Source organism: Oxyura jamaicensis, chromosome 1, assembly GCF_011077185.1.
Source record: "Oxyura jamaicensis isolate SHBP4307 breed ruddy duck chromosome 1, BPBGC_Ojam_1.0, whole genome shotgun sequence".
In the NCBI taxonomy this organism is placed as follows: Eukaryota; Metazoa; Chordata; class Aves; order Anseriformes; family Anatidae; genus Oxyura; species Oxyura jamaicensis.
The window spans coordinates 161,689,333-161,709,677 of record NC_048893.1 but is presented as its reverse complement, the minus strand read 5'-3'; the positions used below and the strand labels follow the sequence as shown (position 1 = coordinate 161,709,677).

At 43.9% G+C, this 20,345-nt stretch overlaps 1 protein-coding gene across 7 annotated transcripts in view; it reads right to left on the bottom strand.

Moving 5' to 3' along the window:
- KLF12 (Kruppel like factor 12) overlaps window positions 1-1,980 on the bottom strand; it is a 240,533-nt gene extending 238,553 nt beyond the window's left edge. For 2 of the 7 annotated variants that reach the window (XM_035320655.1, XM_035320686.1), the window contains exon 1: window positions 1,582-1,734. The gene's annotated coding sequence lies outside the window, so the exon portion shown is untranslated. Of the gene's footprint in view, window positions 1-1,581; window positions 1,743-1,796 lie in introns of those variants that run through there. The other 5 variants (XM_035320680.1, XM_035320702.1, XM_035320664.1 and 2 more) reach the window with 4 other exon arrangements.
- Between the last annotated feature and the right edge of the window lie 18,365 nt (window positions 1,981-20,345).

The window sequence follows — 20,345 nt, the reverse complement described above, 5'->3', positions numbered from 1 at the left end:
AAAAAAAAAAAAAAGGAAAAAAAAAAAAGAAAAAAAAAAAAAAAGGTGTTTCTCCGGCTCCTTCAATCCATGGAGGGAGAGGGAAAGGGGAGTGGAGGCAGAACGGCCCCGAGGTGATGTCCGGGGCTGGAGGGACCAGGGGGCTCCGCTTCTTGCAACGCCAGGCGCCCAGCCAGCGGCTTCAAGTTGCTCTCGTCCCATCAGCGAGGGATTTTCGCGTCTCCCCTTCGGAAGAGGAGGCGAAAATGGAAGGAGAGCCGCGGCCCGGCAGCGTGAGGGAAATGGTGCCGGCGGCCCGGCCCGGCCCGGCGCTGCCGCCCGCCTCGGGGCTGGCACCGACCGGCGGCCAGAAAATGGAGCCCGGCTGCCAGGGCTGCGAGAGGCAGCCCCGCCAAGTTGCCGCCGGCCGTGCGCGGCTACCTGCCGCGGCGAGACGGAACGGGAGATGAAAAGGGAGAAAAATACATAGCAAGAAGAGCATCGTTTATTTATGACGGTAAAATAGGAGAATATAAAAAAAAAAATGGTGAAAAAAAAAAAAAAAAAAAGGTTTACTTACTTACTCGGGGGCTGCCAAAGGCTAGTAGAATATAACAGGCTTGAGCTAAACCATGATGTAAGCGAACTTATCTCCGGCACCTCGCATCGAGCAGCTCTGCTCCCGAGTACGTAACATATTTGGGATTTTTTTTTATTTATTTATATTTATTTTTATATGTATACGCCAGCAGGTTTCGGTGCGCTGTCAAAAGCGACCGCCGTGGAAAGGTCTGCAAAGGCTGCTCGCCGGCTATCACACCCCCGCGAGGAGGATAAATAAATAAATAAATATGTAATACGTGTATTTATAGGGACCCTATAAGCACAGACACAGCGCTGCCGGTGCCCCCCTGCTGCCGGCGGCGGGCAGCCCGGGCCGCGTGTCGTCCCCGTCCTCCGTCCCCCCCCCCCCCCCCCCCCCCCCCCCGGCGCCCCGTGCACATGCTTTAAATGTAAATACAGCCCTCCGCTCCCCCTCGCCGCCAGCTGACGGCACAGCGTGGCTCTTTAGACGTGTATTTATTTAGTGACGGGCAATAAGGGTGAGCGTGGGTAACAGGGGTGCGCGTTACCCCCCCCCCACACACCCGGTCCCGGTGGCAGGGGGGCAGCACAAAAGGCTCAGCGCCTCCACCCCCGCGCTGCAAACACGCCGCTCGCCGCCTTTTTTTATAATCATTATTATTTTTATTATTGTGTGCGGGTGTCCCCTCTCCCATCCAGCAGGAAAGTTGAGGGAAAGTTGGGGCGGGCGGCCCCCCCGGTCCGCTAGGGCCATTGCCGGCCGCCGCCCCCCCCCCCCCCCCCGGCCGGCAGCCGCTGACCCCGCGGCTCCGCTGCCGCCTCCGCCCCGCTCCGATCGGCACCCTCGCCCCCCCCCACCCCCCCAATAAATCCCTTTTTATTTATGTTCTTCAGCGATTTCACTTCGTACGAGCGGTTATTCTTTTTAAGAAGAAAGCTGACTGGGACGGCAACAAGAAAAAATAATAATAAGCACACGTTCTTTTTATTCTGATAAGAAACGGAATCGGCACAGACCTGAGCAGGAGCCGCAGAGCAGCCGCCTCCTTCCCCCGACTCGGGGTCCCCCACCGCTCTGTCTGTCCGTCCGTCCGCCAGGCTCCGTCTGCCCGTCCCCCCCTTCTCTCCCGGGGGCCGGGGCAGAGGCTCTCCCCGGCGGCCGGCCGCCGCTGCGGGGAAATGAATGGGGGCAGCAGCAGCGGGGGGAAGCGCGGCGCTGGCCGCCGACTTACCCGCGTCACATGAGGAGCCGCGGGCAGGGCGGCCCGGGGGTGGAGGCTCCCGGCGCCGCCTCGCCTCGCCTCGCCCACCGCCGCCGCACCGGGGCGGCAGCCGCCGCCGCTCCCCTCACACACAAAGGCCCCGCCGAGCCGCCGGGCCCGGCCCCGCTGTGCTGGGCGGCGGGCGGAGCGCCCCCACCGGCGGCCGGGCTCCGGGGGGGGGAAAGGGGCCGCGCCTCGGCACCGGGGGTGGCGACGGGAACGCCCCGGGGACGCTGAGGGGGGAGCACGGCCGGGGGGGATGCGGGGAAAGGGAGGCAGGGGGGCAAAGGGGCAGAGCCCTGCCCGGGCACTTGGCGGGCTCAGCCGTGCCAGCCTTCCCCTCCTTCTCCCTTTATTTTTAAGGCTTGTGAGAAGCCCGTGAGGGTGGGTGGGTTGCTGTTTGTTTTTTGTTGTTGTTTGTTTGTTTCTGTTTTTTTTTTTGGGGGGTTGTTTCTTTTTCGAGGAGGTCACTGTGTAAGGCTGAGCCGCACCGCGGCTAGCTGAGGGATTCCTTCAGGGAAAGACCGGCCTGCGTAGGGCCTGCTGGGTCACAAAGGCTTTAAGTAACAGCACACGGAGAAATAAACCTTCCAAGATATTAAACTCTGTGAAAAAAAAAAAAAAAAAATCTTCATTGAGTTTTGAAATAATTACTCTAAACCTGCTAGGAAACGAAAATGTAAATCCCGAGGTTCTGCCTTTAAACTTTGAGAAGTAAATCCCTGTCTCCTCGAAAGTTTTCTTACCAATGAATGCTTATGCAGCGAAATGTTTTGGTGGAAACACCCTGCCCCGTGCTTGTCCAGCGTCAGAGCTACTGAGCAGGCCTAACTAGCTCCCGAGGGATGTCCTTGGGTCGGAGAGTCTTGTGAACAACGTGAAGCCGATGCGGCTGACTTCTGCCTGCTCCCCGAGGCCTCCTGTTGCGGGGAGGAAATACAGCACGGCCAGAGCGCAGGTGAGCTGTGACCAGCCCCGGCTGCCAAGATGGTTTCTGGGCAGCGTGTGGAAGTCAGTTTCAGGAAGCTTGATGACCTTCATGACAGTCAGGGTGCCGTGCTGGGCCCTGGCCTTCAGCAGGGTCGGAGCATGTTGAAAACGGAGAGTTCGCTGTGAGTGCCCCTCGCATTCGAGCACGGCTCAACAGCTCCAGCAGACCCCCGACTGTAACCTCTGAAGCTCTCATAGCAGTAGTTGGGCGAGTGAAATAGGCAAAGAGCGACTCTTTGTCCAGTAGATGGGCCTGCTGCATGTGTTTGTAAAAGTCTGGAGGGTGTGCGTATTTACACAGAAAACCAGGCTGAGCTGAGGTACATAATTACTGCTTAAATGCTATTGCCTTCGGTAAATACAAACTCATGTTTGCTGCTTTCCCCAGCAGTTGCTCAGGAAGCCTGAGGAACCAGAACCAAAGTCTGCTCCCTTAGCGTGTTCCATGCCAACTGCCTGAAATACATCCACGCACCGCTTCGTGCGATCTCCCCTTCGCTGACCTATAAATGGTCCTCGGCCGCCTTTTGGCTGGAACGGTTTGGGTAACGTAACCCCCTCGCTATTTCTCCCTGCATCTTATCTCTATTTTCACAAGGTTAAAAAAGACAGAATAGCAAATAAGAAATGTTAAAACGGATATAAACAGAAGTCCACCTAGCAGTGTATATATAAATATACGTCTCTGCAAGCTATAAAGGAGATTAGGTGTGATTTGCTATTATTTTGTCTCTAGTGCAGTCATTTCCTTTGGAGAAAACTGAGCACAGAGTTAAAATATAGTCTAATGACCTGAACAACATATTTCCTTATATTACTGCTTTACGTATAGAGCCAGCTCCACAAGCTCACCAGAGATTACATATGTGATTCATTAGTTTTCAGAAGATTTTACCCAAGTCAAAAGTTAACATTGTAACACCATGTTTTAAAAGATAAAATATGCAATCCCGTAGGAAGCAGGCTACTATAGAACTGCGCTGGAAACACTCCCTGGGTAGATTTGTAGCTTATATTCAGATTTATCAATAAAAAAACACGAGCGTTAGCATTCATCCTTCTTAACCACTTGGAACAGGGAGCGATGATTTCCCAGCCTTGAGTGTTCTGCAGAGAAAAACTGGTTTTCACCTACCAGGGTTAAAGGATTAATGAATACTTGGCACATGAAAAATGAATGGTGATAGCGGGAAGAAGATTGCATGTAGACAGTGTGATAAGGTGTGTAACAGAGAAACATCATGTTACGCACCTTGCTGTGCCCCAAGAAGCAGACGAAGCTCATTTCCCTTGGATTTCAGATAAAATATTTTAACACATCAATATTTATTTTATCACACTTAAGAAATATTTTATTCATTTATCTAATATATCTAAGGAAATCATCTAGAAGAGAAGTTGCCTGACTGACATTTGGTGATAAAATTTGTTTTCCATGAGTTTCATTATGTGTTATGGTGGCTGTTTGCATGGTCTGTTGCCTGCTGCTGAGAACTATTACCCGTATGCATGAATTTGCAGGGCAGTTTCTAAAGCAAAAATATGTAGCTACATTCATGGGAGAAATGTATTACATGATTATATATCAATAAATTGATATAGAAGTAGGGATATTACACATTAGTATTTGATGTATATCCCAGATTTATAGAGAAATGTAGTTCTCAATCACATACTTTTATGGAAAAGCTGTCGTACTAAATCACCGTCTTGGCTCACTCCATATACCTGACCCCTCTGTTTCCATTCTTCTATAGATTAACAAAGCTGAGCATACGTCGTCTATTTGAAAATGTTCTGGCTTAATTTTTTAACACAGGAATACTTTGCAAACATTTGGTGTTTCTGCAGATTTCCCATTTCTTTTTTATTTTTTTTTCCTATTTAGAGAAAGAATTTTAATTTTCCTATTAATCAATGGGACTTCTTAGCATGCCATTTTTTTCAGAAACAAGAGTCTTAAATTTTAAAAAAGCAATTTATTTATTTATTTATTTATTTATTTTTCTCAAGTGCCTTGCTCTATTCAGTTCTAAAAATAGAAAAACATAATGTTGGAAGCCAGGAGAACAAATCAGTCAGTGCAACATTTTTGGTTATTTGCTTTTTCACAGGCCCAACAGTTATGTTTACTCGTGTAAACAAGTGAAAGACTTTTTTTCCCTAATCCTTTTCCAGGTCTGCCATATTGTCTGCAAACCCATATTACTAATTCATTGTTACTGAGTGCCACCACTTACAATCCCAGATGGTTATGTTCAGTCTTCCTGTAGCTCCTTTTCCTTTAATGGAGTTTCCTAAGACTTATCAAAGAGCTGGTCTGATAAAATCTCTACTTCATGTTCCTCAGCCTCTCGCCTCTCCTATATCAGCCCTCCACTGATACAGAGTTTTCTTCATCATTTTTCCCCAGTATCTATTGTCCTATTTGCATTTCATCCTGGATCCTAATCCAGGAAATAGCCAAATAAATATTATTGAAAGCAGTTTAGCAACTTCTACGTTTAGTTTTGTCTTGCCTTTTTTTATATATATATTTAACCAATAATGAATCGTTCATTTTTCGAAATGGGGAATGGCATCACCAGCAGAGAGCACACTGGAACCTCAGAACAAAAGAAAACAGAAAATCAATAGCATATTTTAACAATGCAAGCCTGAAACAAATAAAGATACATCTGAAATAAATCAGCAATGTGCTGAATATTGAGATATATTGTTATTTAAATTAACACCAGTTATGAAAAAATCATTCTTAAGTTACCTATTGTTTATTCCATTTCAGTTTTTATATAATGTTTTAACTTAAAAAAAAAATCAAGTAAATGGAAAAAAAAAGGCAATCTTACTACCCAAACCAAAAACTAAGTGCTTTTTTATTTGGGATGCATGGTTAGACAAAAAGCTTTAACAAATTACATGATATATTTTAGAAGACAGATTGTGTTCATTTGCTGAACTTGGGGAAACCTTTGGGTTGACAGATAATCAATTCAAATACCTGCAGTTGAGGGATTGTGTTGCTAATTTCTTTCACAAGCCTTCCCTTCTGTATAAAGGCACGTAAATGTGTTTTTCTTTTCTTTTCTTTCTTTCTTTTTTTTTTTTTCTTCCGAGGAATTGACCACATCAGCAGATGCAGCCTTTCGGATACAGTTGATGTCTTGCAATCCAGCCTGTGATCCTCTGCCAAGTACTTCCTCAGCTCCTTGTATGCCCAAATTGGTGTAAGGCTCAACACAAATAAATAGTGCTTGTCCCTCTTTCTGAGAGCAATGGTCATCAAGCTTTAGACTGCAAATTGTTTGCTGCAAGGGCATCAGCTTCTGTTTCTTTAAATCTAGTTATAAAGCGTATCAATATGTATGGGCCTGTCACATCAAATGCTAGGGTATCTTACAGTCAACTTCTAGGTGGCCATCAACCAAAATGGCCAATTTGAAACACAGAAGCATGCCTTAGAAGTGACATTACCATATCTCACATGACTCACCGAAACATTGACAGTAATATTCCTCTGGTATGAAAATCAGAGCTTCATAATGTAGGCAACATTTGTGTTTTCTCGTACTTTGTATAAATCAGTTGTTTGTTCTAGACAGACGATGAGGGAATCTTTTCCTTCAGCCCACTCTCTTTAAAAAAACAAACACCTAGGTCACTGCATAAATGGCAGTCTTAGTGTATACTATGCAGCCTCTCTGGTATAATAAAGGGCATAGTGGAGAGTAGTTCAGCTACACCGCACAAAAGAGGAAAATTATAATCTAATATAATAGGTGTATGTTTTTCTCCAGGGATAGAGATCAAAATATTCAATTTGCCAGATTTAGATTAGCAATGTTGCCAAGATACATATTCTAGGAAAGTGGGGCTGTGTAGTATTAAAGCTCTACTCCCTTGATCTAAAAGCTGTGTGCCCTTTATATAACCTTGGATTGAGATCATGCACTATTTTATTTTTTATTTTTTGGAAGTTGTCTTCTTTTAGCAAGAGTCATTAAAGCGTTATGATCATATTTAAGAGACTACCTCTAGAACAACAGGAGGGACAGTTTCTTACTTAGTGTAATCTGACATTAACAGAAGGTAATGGGGAGTAGGAAATCATCAAGTAACATGTTCCGGGAGAGAAAATTCTGTTTTTTTGCAGCTCTCCAATGTTTGGTTAGTATTTTTGTAAGAAAAAAGAAATGGAGAAAAGCACTTCCTGGCTCTGGACACCAAGCCTAGGAACGGAATGGGTTGCTCTGGATTTTCCTTTCAAGACTCCATAGTTTGCAGCTGAGCTGATGGACTTAAAAAGCACTCTGAGAAAACTCCATACATCTTTTTAAGCTCTGTGTTTGATTCCATTATCTCAGCTCACCATGTTGAATACTGTGTTGCTTGGTTGTTCAGGAGACAAAAATAAAAAAATAAAAATTGGTGATCTCAGTGTTTTATAAAGAGAGAGATACTGTGTCCTGTGAGCATTAAAGTCACTACATCTCTTTTGGTAAGATAGCACCTTGGCATAGGACAATCTTTCAAAATTTTCCCTGAAGTTCTCACCGTGTTGCATTCTCTGTGGCTCCCAGAGATGTTGCACTTCACAGATTCTCTGCAAAATCAGCCACATCTAATTTGTTCCCTGTAACAGGTAACAGCCTACAAAGGAAGTTCTGCACGGGGGCACCTTTCCAGGCTCAAAGCTGGAAGAAATGTTGCAGAAGTGCTTGGGTTTTGCGCATCTGACTGAGAAGTGTTCTGCAGACAGGTTAGCAATGGAGCACATTCAGCTGTTTGCCTCAGACGTATCTGATTTCCTACTTAGTAGGCAGCCAAACACACCTGGGATGTCTTCTTTGCTGATATTATCATAACAATCTTCTATGCTTTTCTTGTCAGGTGTTAGGTATAACAAATATTTTCAAGAAGTTATGTTTTGCCATAAGTGTTTTGCCACATGTGTTTTATTTTTCCCCAGTTGTTTTTAATTCAGCAAAGTTCTTTGTTCTCCATGGAGGTAATAAATAAATTACAACAGAATAAATCTCCAAGCAAATAAGCACTTAGATGCTTTTCGTTACTCAGACAGCATTTCTCCATTCCCATATTCCACCCTATTTTGCAGACACATTTTTGTATAACTTAGACATTCACGTTGATAACTTTTGTTTGATTTCAAGACCACACAACTTAGCTTTTCCAGTACCAGAATCTCTTGGATTCTGATTATGCTTGCCCAGCCTCAAGAATGGAAAAGATGCAGAATGAGAATGGAACTGGGACATGGGGAAAATGCTTCTTTTCAACACCTCTGCTTCATTAGGGCTTGCAATGCCTGCTGTTGCACCTGGGCATAACAGACACATCAATTATCATGGAGCTTTCTGGATTTTATGCTTTCTGGATTAAAGGTGGATGGCTCACAAGCATTAAGAGGCTTCATCTGGACTCGGTTGTACATATTACATGTCAGATGAATAAATTTTTTGGGTGGGTTGCATAATACATTATGGTTTGTGTGTGTGTGTGTGTGTTTTTTTTCTTTTTATCCTTTTTTCTTTTTTTTCCTTTTTTATTTCTTAAAAAAAAAAAAAAAAGAGAATGAATTTGAGTGGCTGCAAGTCTCAGAAATTGCCAGTTATCAATTCTCTTTCTAACGACAACTGATGACATGATTTCTACAAACGGTTGAGCACTTGGCAAATGCTAGCCATAGAAATCGAATGAGCTGAAAGGAACTCCAGCCTGCCCTATTGTCACTACTGAGCTGACAGATGGGAGAAAGAGAAGGAGGTTGTGATGCTGTCCCAGAAGCCCAGGGGCACACCGTGAAATGACTGCTGAAGTGCCTTGAAAGACCCTAAGTGAGAGAAGAGCAGATTTCGCAAGAGCAGCCGTCACCTATATCCTGATTTTAAAGTTGCCCTTTCTGACGCAGCCCCCCAGGAGGGCAGGTCAAGTTCTCAGCAGAGCACCTAACATCAGAGCTCATCTGAGCCTCGACAGCGGAGGTAAAATTGAATTTCCAGGACAGAAGGAGGAGCTGGAGCCAGGCTGCTGCTGGGAGAGCGGGAGGGCAGCGGTACCAGTGCAGCTGCCCAAAGCAGGTGGCCCAAATGCCAGCATCTGCCACTGCCCTGGACACCGTCACCTGCCTGGGCACCGTCAGCCTGGCCGGGCTGCTCTGCAACCCAGTCTGCTGCTGCGAACAGCTGCCTGCTCTGCCTGTGCCTGATCAGGAGGGAAAATCCCCCGGTATGTGGAAAAGCCTGTAAGCCCTGGAATAAGAATTCAGAAATTGCCAGTGACAGTCTGTTGAGATCAGATCACTAGGCCTTGCCTTTCCTTACCTACCTTTTTTTTTTCTTTTTCCCTCTCAATTAGTCTAATGTGTATCTTTTGGTTTTGTAATAATTGACTTGAGAAGTTAAAAGTACCAAACTTCAGTAGCTTCACCCATATGTGCTGCGTGCCTCAGGCTAGACAGCACATATTGGTAGCCAGACTGAGAAGAACATTTACCACGTTACCTCTTAAAAACTCTCTTTATTTTTCTTGTTGAGCTGGCTCCCATCCAATGTGACACTCCAGCATGAGCCATGCAGTGACAGCAACAGCCTCCATGGAAACACACCGGAGCATGAGGCCAGCCGTGGGGTAGAGAGAAAAAGCAGCCTCGTCCTTTTCCTTCAGTCTGCTGTGTGTTTTCTCTTGAGCACGCTTTCCTGTCATTTTTAAAACATATCAGGAGTGCCCCTCCTCTGCTACCGCGTCTTTTGTACGTCTTGTGTAACAGTGCAAAGTTACGCTGAAGCTGGACAGCCCGGGGCTGCTTGCAACACACCCCACAGCCCCAGCGTTCAGGACCTCCACTCCTCCTCCTCGCTCCTGTCCAAGCGCTGGAGCTGGGAGGGAACCTGCCTGTGCCACCGAGATGTGAAGAGACGCAGGGCTCTGGTGGGCGGAGGTTTGGAAGTGCGTTGCAGAGCCAGGGGCTCCCCTGCGTTGAGGTGCTGCAAGCTCAACACTTCTTCTAAGCAAAAGGGAGGCAGACAGCAGCAAAGGGAGGCTTCATCTTCGAAATTTCCTCACCAACTTCAAGATTTTTTTGTATTCCCACTTCATTAGGGAAGCAGTTTCTTAGGAAAAGAGTGGGTGGAGCAGGTTACTCTCCCAGTAGTGTAAGTGGGGGGATTTCAGTGGTCAGGATGACCCAAGGAGGAAGCTGCTGCCTATTTCCCTCATCGTCATCACAGCTATCACCACACCTGCCTCCCCATCATACCAAAAACTCATGTATCTAATGGCTTTATAGAGCTTTGCACAATGCTATTATGATAGAATTGATGACATAATTTTCCCTTAATAGTTCCCTGAAATATTCCCCCCTGCTTTTTACGTTTCCCCCAGATTGCCTCGAAGTAAATCTCCCAGCACGAGAATTTGCTCGTCTATATAGATGGTGAACCAGACAGTTATTTGGCACTGCTCCAAATGCTTCCATGTTTCACAGACCACAGGCTAAACCCAGCAAAATTTGCAAGCCTACAGGCTAGCTGCTACTGTGCTTAACTTTCAGACACCTGGCTTTGCATCTACAAACAACATGACAATACTGAGTTTCCACACACATAACTTGCAGGCTCCTGGTACTGAATTCATAACATGCAGTGCGAAATACCAATTCTGTATATATCAGAGGGAGAATTAGGTGCCTCAGATTCACGACAGCCAGAGTACTGAGCAGGAAGCCTCTTAAACTAACCAAGAAGAATGACAGAAAACAGTTATACAGTAGCATCTCCTTCATCTCAGGACTTAAAGTGCCTAAGCGTGGGCTGCAAGCAAACAGCTTTATAGGATTGCGATTCACAGCCAGCTACTCTCTCCACAAGTCGAGCACCTTGGCCATGGGCTGAATCAGCTCACATTTTCTCAAAATGATGTATTGGTACTCCAATAGGAATATATGCGTGGTATGTGTGTAATAAGCACATTTTAATGTACAATGCTTTAATGTATGTTATGAATAATAATAACATACAGGGGGCACCTAGGTGATATATCCCCCACCTCCCTTATCTCCCAGCACAATTCCCTCTATTAGATGTGCTTGCCTGAGGGACTGGGATATTTCAGACTAAATGTGGACTGTAGGTATTTACATCAGGACCAAACACCCTTACCCCCTCTCTGATGGGGAAAGACACTCATCTTTAGGGTCCGATTCATCCCATCCTAAAACAGATTTATAAATTTAATTGGCATTGCCAGATATCTTGTTGTGCCACACACTTCAGAGAACACTGAGAAGCACATTTTGCTTCCTTGTGGCTTCTGGCTCTCTTGACATTGATTTGGTCATTCCCCATGTCCGTACTGTCCAAAATACTTTGGGTATTTGTGGGCAACACTAGGTCCCCAAAGCTAAGTCTTCTCCCAGATCTTTTAGAAATAAAAACAAATCTTTATAAACCCAGCCACTGTCCCCTTAGTTAAATTTCCCACACACAAGAACAAAATTGTCATCCCCATGTGTCAGACCCCCAAGAAAACTAATTGCACATTATGCCGTCATGAGAGAAATGAATCACCTGCTTTGCTAAGTGATACTCTCTGGCTGAGGTTACCAAAATTAATTCTCCACCACCACCAATGGTACTAGGTCCCTGGTTCATATCCCTAATATCTATTTTCAGTGTATGAGACCGGGTTGTGAGATGATGTCAGTTTGAACAGCTGCATTGGGCTGGTGGTCCTGGTCATGTTTATCCCAGGACTGAGCTGGGGATGTGGCCCATGAACTCGTGCATCTTCCCAATATCTTTCACATCGCTGTTCACCTCTTCTCCTCCATCTCATCTACTCCTCCTTCCAAGAGAGCCTGATCATTTCTACGTCTTATAGTGTTTCTAAAAAGAAACGTAGTTGGCTACCTTTAAAGCACTTTATATCACTTTAAGTCATTTACACTACCACAGCAACACTGCCATCTAATTTACATAAAGTCACCCAGAGGTTAATTAGTATATGGAGGTAAATTTCCAAAAGAGTGCACCAGGAAAAAAAGCAGCAAAAAGCAATTCTTTCCTTAATTGGTTTTGTACACACACCTCTCACTCTATGTTTTACAAATGTACTTAGTAATTTTTGTCTTCATTTTCTGAGCAGATTGCATGTCAGGTAGAAAGGAAGTCTGTCATTGTGTATGTCTGAGTGGTTACTTGCCGACCTTTTGTTGTGGGATAGGCTATTTGGAAACATTGCCATCACATGCCAGCACAATTGCATGGTAGGTGCTGTAATGCTATGCTTGCATGCATGCTGTATGGTGGAATAAAAAAAAAAAAAAAAAAAGAACCCCCAGATATTTTTCAGTTTGAATAACTGCCAGCAAAGGTTAAAAAATCCTTACATTAGAATGACATGAAATCTTAGGTGTCCCCTGCTGTATCAACACTGGAGAGAAGATGTGCACCTGGCGAGCTCTCACACAGAGGACAGGGCGTTCAGCATTAGCAGGGGCAAAAGTGATGCTTTGCTCCTTGAAAAGAAGCAAAAGAGACCATCAGAAACTGTCCTCGGGTGACCAAGGGAGAAGGCAATCTCAGAGCCTTGTTGGATTCACCTCTGAGTCTGGACACACGGAACTGATAGTTGGCACCGTATCCATCTCTGTATCCAAAGGCGACAATGGAAGTGTTTATGCTTTTCTGCAAGAGCTTTAATAGAAACAGTCCAGGTTAATTCGAAGACCACACTTCTTTCAACAACCATATCATACACTTACACTAACAAAACCTAGAAAATGTGATGGGTTGCACTACACTGTTTTTTAAGAGTTTTTAGCGATAGCATTTACTGCAGCCAGACTTCTGCCAGACCTTAAACCTTGATAACCTAAAAATGCATGATAATGCTGACCTTGTTCTTTTGAATATGAAAGAAATCTACATTTGCATAGAGGGTTTGGAGTCAGTCAAGAACTCTAACCCTAAGATGTGCCTTTCTCTGAAACAAGTGGGAGAAATCACTGCAGCAGGATAGAATAGTCATCACAGACTATTTGGAGTGGAGGTTGCTTCAGCTTTATATGTCTTCTCCACCAAGCTTGTTTAAACACCTGAAAAAGCAATCCCACCAGTGGAGCGAAGGATCTGCTTCAGAGCACCTCCTGCCCTGGATGTAGTGTCAAAACAGCAGGCACACCGTACGGTATGGCCTCCACTGCTTTCCCAATCATCCTTCTCTCTGCTGTAGGAAGGTGGTGACTCCACCTCTACTGCTTTGAAGGTTTGCAGTTCTATAAATGTTATTTCTGATTACTATTTCTACAAAAGCTGCCTAAAAAGCAAACACTTGCAGAACTGCAAACATTTTCCTGGTGAAGGGGACGTACAGCGGTACAGCCTCTCCCTGGTCACGTGAAAATAGATGTTACATTTGGCAGAGCTAACAAGGTAATTAGAGCCCTTCCATTTTCCTCAGTCATGAATAAATCTTTCCTTGACAAGTAACATCACTGTTCATTCAAAAGTTGTGCTATAATAAGAATACCGATAATCAATATTGAACATATTTATTCTATTTTATGCATTTATTAATCCTTGTTATTCTTGCTGCTTAAGCCAGCATTTTTTATTTCCTTTAAACAGCTCTTGTCCATTGTTGGTGTTTACAATCTTCTTATTGTTGCTGAGGGTTCTCCTATTCCCTCCCCATCATTGTTTAGCAAAGCTAAATGCACTTAGTTATTTTAATCTTTCTTGAAAAGTCAATCCCTTAATTAGAATCTATGGTTGTGGAGTTCCACAGGGTGTCTGCAGGCTAAAAACCACTAAGGCTATTTTCTTACTAATTGTGCTCATAGACAGGGCATTTGTTAATGTTGTTGATGGCATTTTTTGTTTGTTTGTTTTAAGACTGTTTATTTAGGTGAGATGCAAAAGGCAGAATTCATTAAATTAGATTTTCAAAGGATCAAAGCCTACAAGGCACAGAAAGTGATGATTTTCTTGTTGGGATTTTAAACCAAAATATGCAACAACATACCTAAAAGCCAGAGAGCTGGAGAATAAGCATGTCAAACTCTCTAAAACACAGAGATTTTAAGATTATGCTTGTGAAAGATGGCTGTCAAATGTTGATCCGTTCTCTTTTCTACCAGCTGCTAATGAGTATCAAAATATGTGGAAACACTCTCTGATTCCTAACCTATTGAATACATTTTGCTAAAGAAAAAATGGAGATTCAGTGGGAAGGACAATAATGTCTCCCAGAATGACTACATTGTCTTTTTTCCTCTTCCTTGCTTTTGTCTCCAATATTGCTTACTAATGAGTCTGCATGCAAGTTTTTAGGAAGAAAAAAAATTATCTCTCCAAGCAAGCAGTGGAAGAAGGATCAACAAAACCTTTACAAAGGCAATGCAACAAGTTTTTGAAATTAATTTTTATGGGCTTCTCGGTGTGTCATTTCTTTTCCATGTGTCTCTTAGGGATGTAAATTCTCTACGTACGCAACTGCCCTCCACGGCACCACATACACTATTCCAGATAACAGACATGGTAACAAACTGAGACATCTCTTTTGCAGACCCTTTGCACAAAAATTTACTGTAACTTGAATGTTTCTTATGCTGGGGTATGTCCCATTTGCTTCAGTTCTACTTAAATTAATTAACTCACTACCCATGAGTTAAACCAGAAGTTACATTGTTTGGGCACACGAGGTAAAGGTATTCTATCAAGGCATACTCAGACTGTGCTTATTTTCCCTGTGGCAACCATTTCATAATACAAAGATTATGAAGATCAGCTGTGTAGTGTGGCTTCCTCTGCAGTACCCTAGGTCAATCCTGTTCCATCATTTCACTCAGTTCTCCAGTCACTTCCCCTGTGACCCACATAATAATTTTCTGTTTACTTCCAGTCTTAAAAGTAGCCATTTAGGGCATTTCTCCTTCACGTAGGAGGCCCAGCAGCTGGGCTGCCTCGTCCTTGCCATGCCAACATCTCTATTTTTCACATCACTCCTAGACCTGATGTGGTCTTACCCCCGGTGACAATTGCCAAAATGGTGCCAGAGACCACACTAACAATTTAGCTATGTGGCTAATCATGCGCCAGTGTGTGGGCCTGTGCACCAGTTACTGGCACATTTGTGACTTGAGAACAAGTACCTGTTGGGCAGTACCCTTACTGGGCCTTTGGCGATGCCTGTATCTTTATAAATGGGGTTCTTTGCAGCCTTCTGTGCTACCTGTAGCATCCCTACCTCTCCTAAGAGCAATCATTGTTCCACATCACTGACCTCATTTCCCTCTTCCACTCCTTTGTCACAGCTGCTGAGGTAGAGGCAGGCTTTCTCTTCCCTGCTCTCCTCCCGTCCACGTGGCTTTTACTGTGCCACCTACCAAGTGCTTTAACTTTACCAGCAGCAGCACTTTCCGCCTCCCTGAATATCCCTAGCACAGCAACTTAATCATCCTTTTGGTGTCTAGGAGCTATGGCCTAAAACCCTGCCAGTTCAAAAAATGTCCCATTTCCAGCTATCACCAGAGATCCTGAAAGCTGAACCCAGACTACAATAGGCTATAGCCCCTTGGAGATTTCAGTGGAGGCTGGGCGTTTTGTCTGGGCAATCTTAGGTGAGAAATGTGTGGCATTTCCTTAGACTGGCCTGCATCTGAGCCGGCTCAAAACTTTGCTCTGAAGGATTTGATGGCAGACCAGAATGTTTCTGGAGCGTAAATGCTTAGTGGGTTAGACAGTGCTGGAGTGTGGGCAGTCTGGTTACTTAGGCACATGGATTTTGTCCCAGTACCATTCTGAAAGGTGCGTATGTTGCTCCTAATGCCTGCTCCTCAGAAAAGCTGGCAAGCAATTGCATATGCTAATACCTAGGTACCTATACCCATATACATATTTACTTTGATTTTTAATGAAACCCTATCTTTGCATGACTAAATGACATGTCTGCATCAAGAGGCCCTTGACATAAAGCTCGCCACTGTGCAATGCATACTGCAGCTCCGTCCAGGCTGAGGTGCCAAGGGCTCTGAAGTTCAGCCATCCTGGTACCGTAAATGGGGAGATTCATTCCTACTGTGTAAATAGGAGACAAACCAGCTTTCAGGCAGCCCAGAAAAACAAAACTGAATGCTTCTCCCCTTAAAGGAGTAAAAAGTCCATCCTCTAAAAATATGAAAAATACTTGAGTTTGGCACAGAACAAAATATTTTGAAATTATGCAACATGAAACCGTTACTGACACCCCTACTGAAACATGACACTGGTTCCAGGATGTTCAGGCACTCCTGCTGCTGGGACAGACAATCTGCATTTAAATTACAAGGTTCAGCCATATGTCTGGCTGGGAAATGAAAAGGTTGGAGTGATAGATACCACCTTGTGATTCTGCAATTGGAGTCTTTCATCCCATTCAGTCACTCTCATGCTCTGTGGTCTGTTCCAGAAAAAACTCTCTTCACATTAAATAATATCTGAATGACTCCAGGGCCCATTTCAGAAACAAGCATTCTCTTTTTATTTTATTTTATTTTTTTCTCAGAAACTGTATATTAAATCTTCAGTTGGAACAATTTTTGACTAATATCCTCCTCTGGTTATTTAACTTGTGACAACTTATCAGTTTAACCCCCCCTGCTCCGCCCCCCCAGCTTTTTGACATTTAGACTATGACACATTATTAGGGATTAGAACTGTTTGATTTAGAAAAAGTTAAAACTTCCTTTTTTACAAAATAAAAAAAAAAAACGCAGGTACACTCCTGCATGTGTATTTTAAAATAAGAGAGCAGCATTTTCTTATATATTATTTCCAGCACTTTAGTTGCATGTCCTGAAAAAAAAAAAGTTAAATTAGTTGGTGAGAAAATCTCATTTTTATGTTATGAAGAAAAAAAAAAAAGAAGTTGTATAAGAACAAAGATGTCTGAAATATAGAGCCTTTTCCCACATTTTAGGTGTGTTACTGTTTCTGGCCTTTTTTTTTTTTTTTTTTTCCACTTGTCATTTCACAGGGCTTGATTTTAAGAAACGCAGCCTCATGCAGGCTTAGTGATTCAATGATGGCACCAGCAAGTGGTAAAGGCACAGTCTGGGTTTAGAAATGTGGTTGCTGTACTCTTTAAATTGGAACTGCTCCCAGAATTTATATTCTTCACTGCAACCCTCACACAGGGTGAGAGAGGACACTATTCACAGCATCAGCGATAAAGGCCTGGCGCTGCTGTCCTTGTGAATGCCATGTTTCAGTGGCCTGTAATTTGATCTGGACATTTTTAAGCTACACGTATGACGTGCTGAGCTCAAAGTCTGGGTTCTGCAGAGAGAGAACCTGCTCACAGGAAGTTCAGAGGATGCTGCCAATGCAGAACTGTCCCTGGGAATTTTCTGGTAAAGGCAGCTTTGCACATGACCAAGAAAGAGGTCAAAAGAAGTCTTGCTGTGGTATATTTGCTGCTTGTCCAACTGCTTGCTCTGGTTTGCCCTCCCAGCTTTGGAGACTGTGCTGCTGGACTGAGCTCCTGGCTGACCCTGGGCCACTTTGGTATGGCATGAGCGGTGTCCCCATCACCAGTGGGGATGACTCCCTGTGGCTGTGGGCTGCAGCCTGCCTTCTGCCATCTACAGTCACGGATGCAAAGCTTTGAACTCAGCTCTCAGCTACAGATCTTGGTGCTTTTATCACCACTTTGAAAAAAAAAAAAAAGAAAGAAAGAAAGAAAAAAGAAAGAAAAAGACCATTAGTGTAGACAAATTGTGAACTGATAAAAGGGGATATACTTGTGAACTGCTCCCAGAATTGTCACTGGCCTCTGGCACTCTTAAGAACAAAGAAATGCAAGAATTAGTGTAACAGAATAACTCTGGAGACACTTATTTTCATATACTTTTTATTCCTGTGTTTAGGATAGTTTTAATTAAAAGTAAGCACTGGCAGTAGTCATATAACAAATAGTTCATTTTGGTAGCTTTGAAAGATCTTTTTTCTTTCTTAAAAGTTCCTGATAGTGGGCTTGATTGAAAAATCATCTAAATGAGCATGTGGAAAAATGTTTCACATCTGATTTGGTACAGAATATTTCCCCAGGTGGAAAAATTTACAGGATAATTAATATCCCAAGTAAGTGTCTTATAAGAGAGACTAAAAAGTTTTATGGAGTAATCTGTATATGTGGTACATACACATGTACTACATATACATATGATTTTGTATATACACCACATACAAAGTACTATAGCTATCTGTTTAAAGGAAGACAGCATGACAAACCTGTAGGAGCCACAAAGTCTACCTGATGCATATTATGCATGTTAGCAACAATTTCCTAATGGATATGCTGATGCCAAAAGAACCCTTTGGGTCTTTCTGAGAATAATGCATGCATAAAGTTCAGTGAAATATGTAATCCTTTTCACTCATTTATACTGAGGAAATACAAAAAACACACAGTGTTTAAATAGCTTTAAGGATCTGATATAAATCAACAATAGCCAGGAAATTTAAGAACGCCAAAGTCCGACACTCCCTCTTCAGACAGCACACCCAGTTTGTGCAGAGTGTGCTAGAGGCCTTGGGTATCCCTCCTAATTTTCAATTCTTTATGTCTGCCAAATCCTATGGGAAAAGCACCAGCAATAATAGAAGCTTCCACCTCAGACCTTGTGTGTGAGTTCAAGTTAAATCAAAAGGGCTTTACACAAGGAATTGGTAAATTTTTGGCCTGAGACACCACGACCCAGCAGCTCCAGCCGAGTCCTCGCTCCATCAGGTAGCGCTGAGCACCGTGCCTGTCCGTGCTGACAGAGAAGCAGTGCCTGCGGATGGGAGGGATGCCACCAGAGGAGAGGCTTCCCAAACCCCATTGGACCTACTTCATGCTGGCTCTGGTTCACTAGCTGTGGAGACGGGGACAGCAGCATGGCCTGCCCCACTGCTGCCAAGGCCCTGGGCTGCCAGCAGCTCCCACAGCTGGTCAGGACAGTCAGCCCTGTCCCCCAGCATGCTGGCACTGCTGGCAGAGAGCCCTGCTGCCCAGTCCCCCTGCAGCCCTACACACAGACACACAACGTGCACCCTTTTTATGCCCATGCAGTTAGTCCCAATCTTTCATCTGACATGACCCTTCCAAGACCCATTGTTTTTTTCTTGTTTCAGATCAAGACCAATTGAAAATGCCTCAATCCACTGCAGGGTTAGTTGATACACAGACTCTTTTTTGAGGCATTTTCAGCCAGGCCTTCAGGGCACCATGCCCTTGCCCAGGTCCCACCGGTGTGGGCTGTGGCCCTGAAGACGGCTCCTTGGCTGGAGGCAGTGGTGTCTGTGGGGGAAGGCATTGGTAGGCCTGGCCCTGACGGCTCCGTTTGTGCCTTGCAGTTCCAGTGATGACCTTGATTAGCAGGGAAATAATTTGGTGAAAAGAGAGAAAAGGACTTCCCTGTAAGGTTTCTTTTTATTGTCAACTTTCACACAGCCAGAGGAAGAAATCCCCTAGGCAATTGGAGCTTCTATCATTACAGTCACAGGGTTTGTTTTGAGAAAACAAAGACATGTCAGTGTTTTTTTTTAGTTATTTTTTCAACCTTTAGACATGCTGGCAAGGCATCGATTCAGTGCACTTTTTTACATGAAGACATATAGACAGGAAAGCACAATGCCAGCTGTGAGTGCAATATGCCAATGGTCTGTTAAAGAGCAACAATAGGAAGGACCCATAAACCAGACAGAGCAAAAGAAGGAGAGAGGCATGCACAGAAGTGTGTGGCAGCTACCCAATTATTGGAGATTTCTCTGGTACTGATATCTAAAGTCATTAGTGTAGAACCAGCATTGGGTAGGGACATCTGCACAGCTGTGAGTGTCAGAGGTTTTTGGTTCTTTCCAGGTCCTGCTTTTCACAGAGGCAGCTGTGTAAAATAAACTTAAATTAAAATCAGTTTACAGGGAACTGGATAAACACTTGTAGCTATAACCCTGTGTCTGTTAAATGTTAGACTTTATTTTTTTTGTAATATAACTTAACAAAGATAACAGCATTTAGAAAGAAAAGAGGTAATTTTAAGCATTTATCTTAAAATTATGCCCTTATTTATTGCATAACTTATGGCTCTCTGATTTGAATTTCTTTATTACACTAAGGAGGGTTGCACTTGTAGCATCAGCTGGAAACATGAGGTAGTTCTTAAAAAAATAAAAATTTCAGCATTTCTCTATGTTCATTTGAACAGTGTCAGAGATTCAGCACACAGTTATTTTCCGTCAGCTTTGGTGCACTTGTGTTGAACACGTAAAAACACCAAACTAAAACAGGAGTCAGAGGAGAGGAGAGGAGAGGAGAGGAGAGGAGAGGAGAGGAGAGGAGAGGAGAGGAGAGGAGAGGAGAGGAGAGGAGAGGAGAGGGAGAGGAGAGGGAGAGGAGAGGGAGAGGAGAGGAGAATTTAGTAAATACACACTACATCCAGAAGCTATCAATTTCAAATCATTTTCCCCCAAACATGCAGAACATATC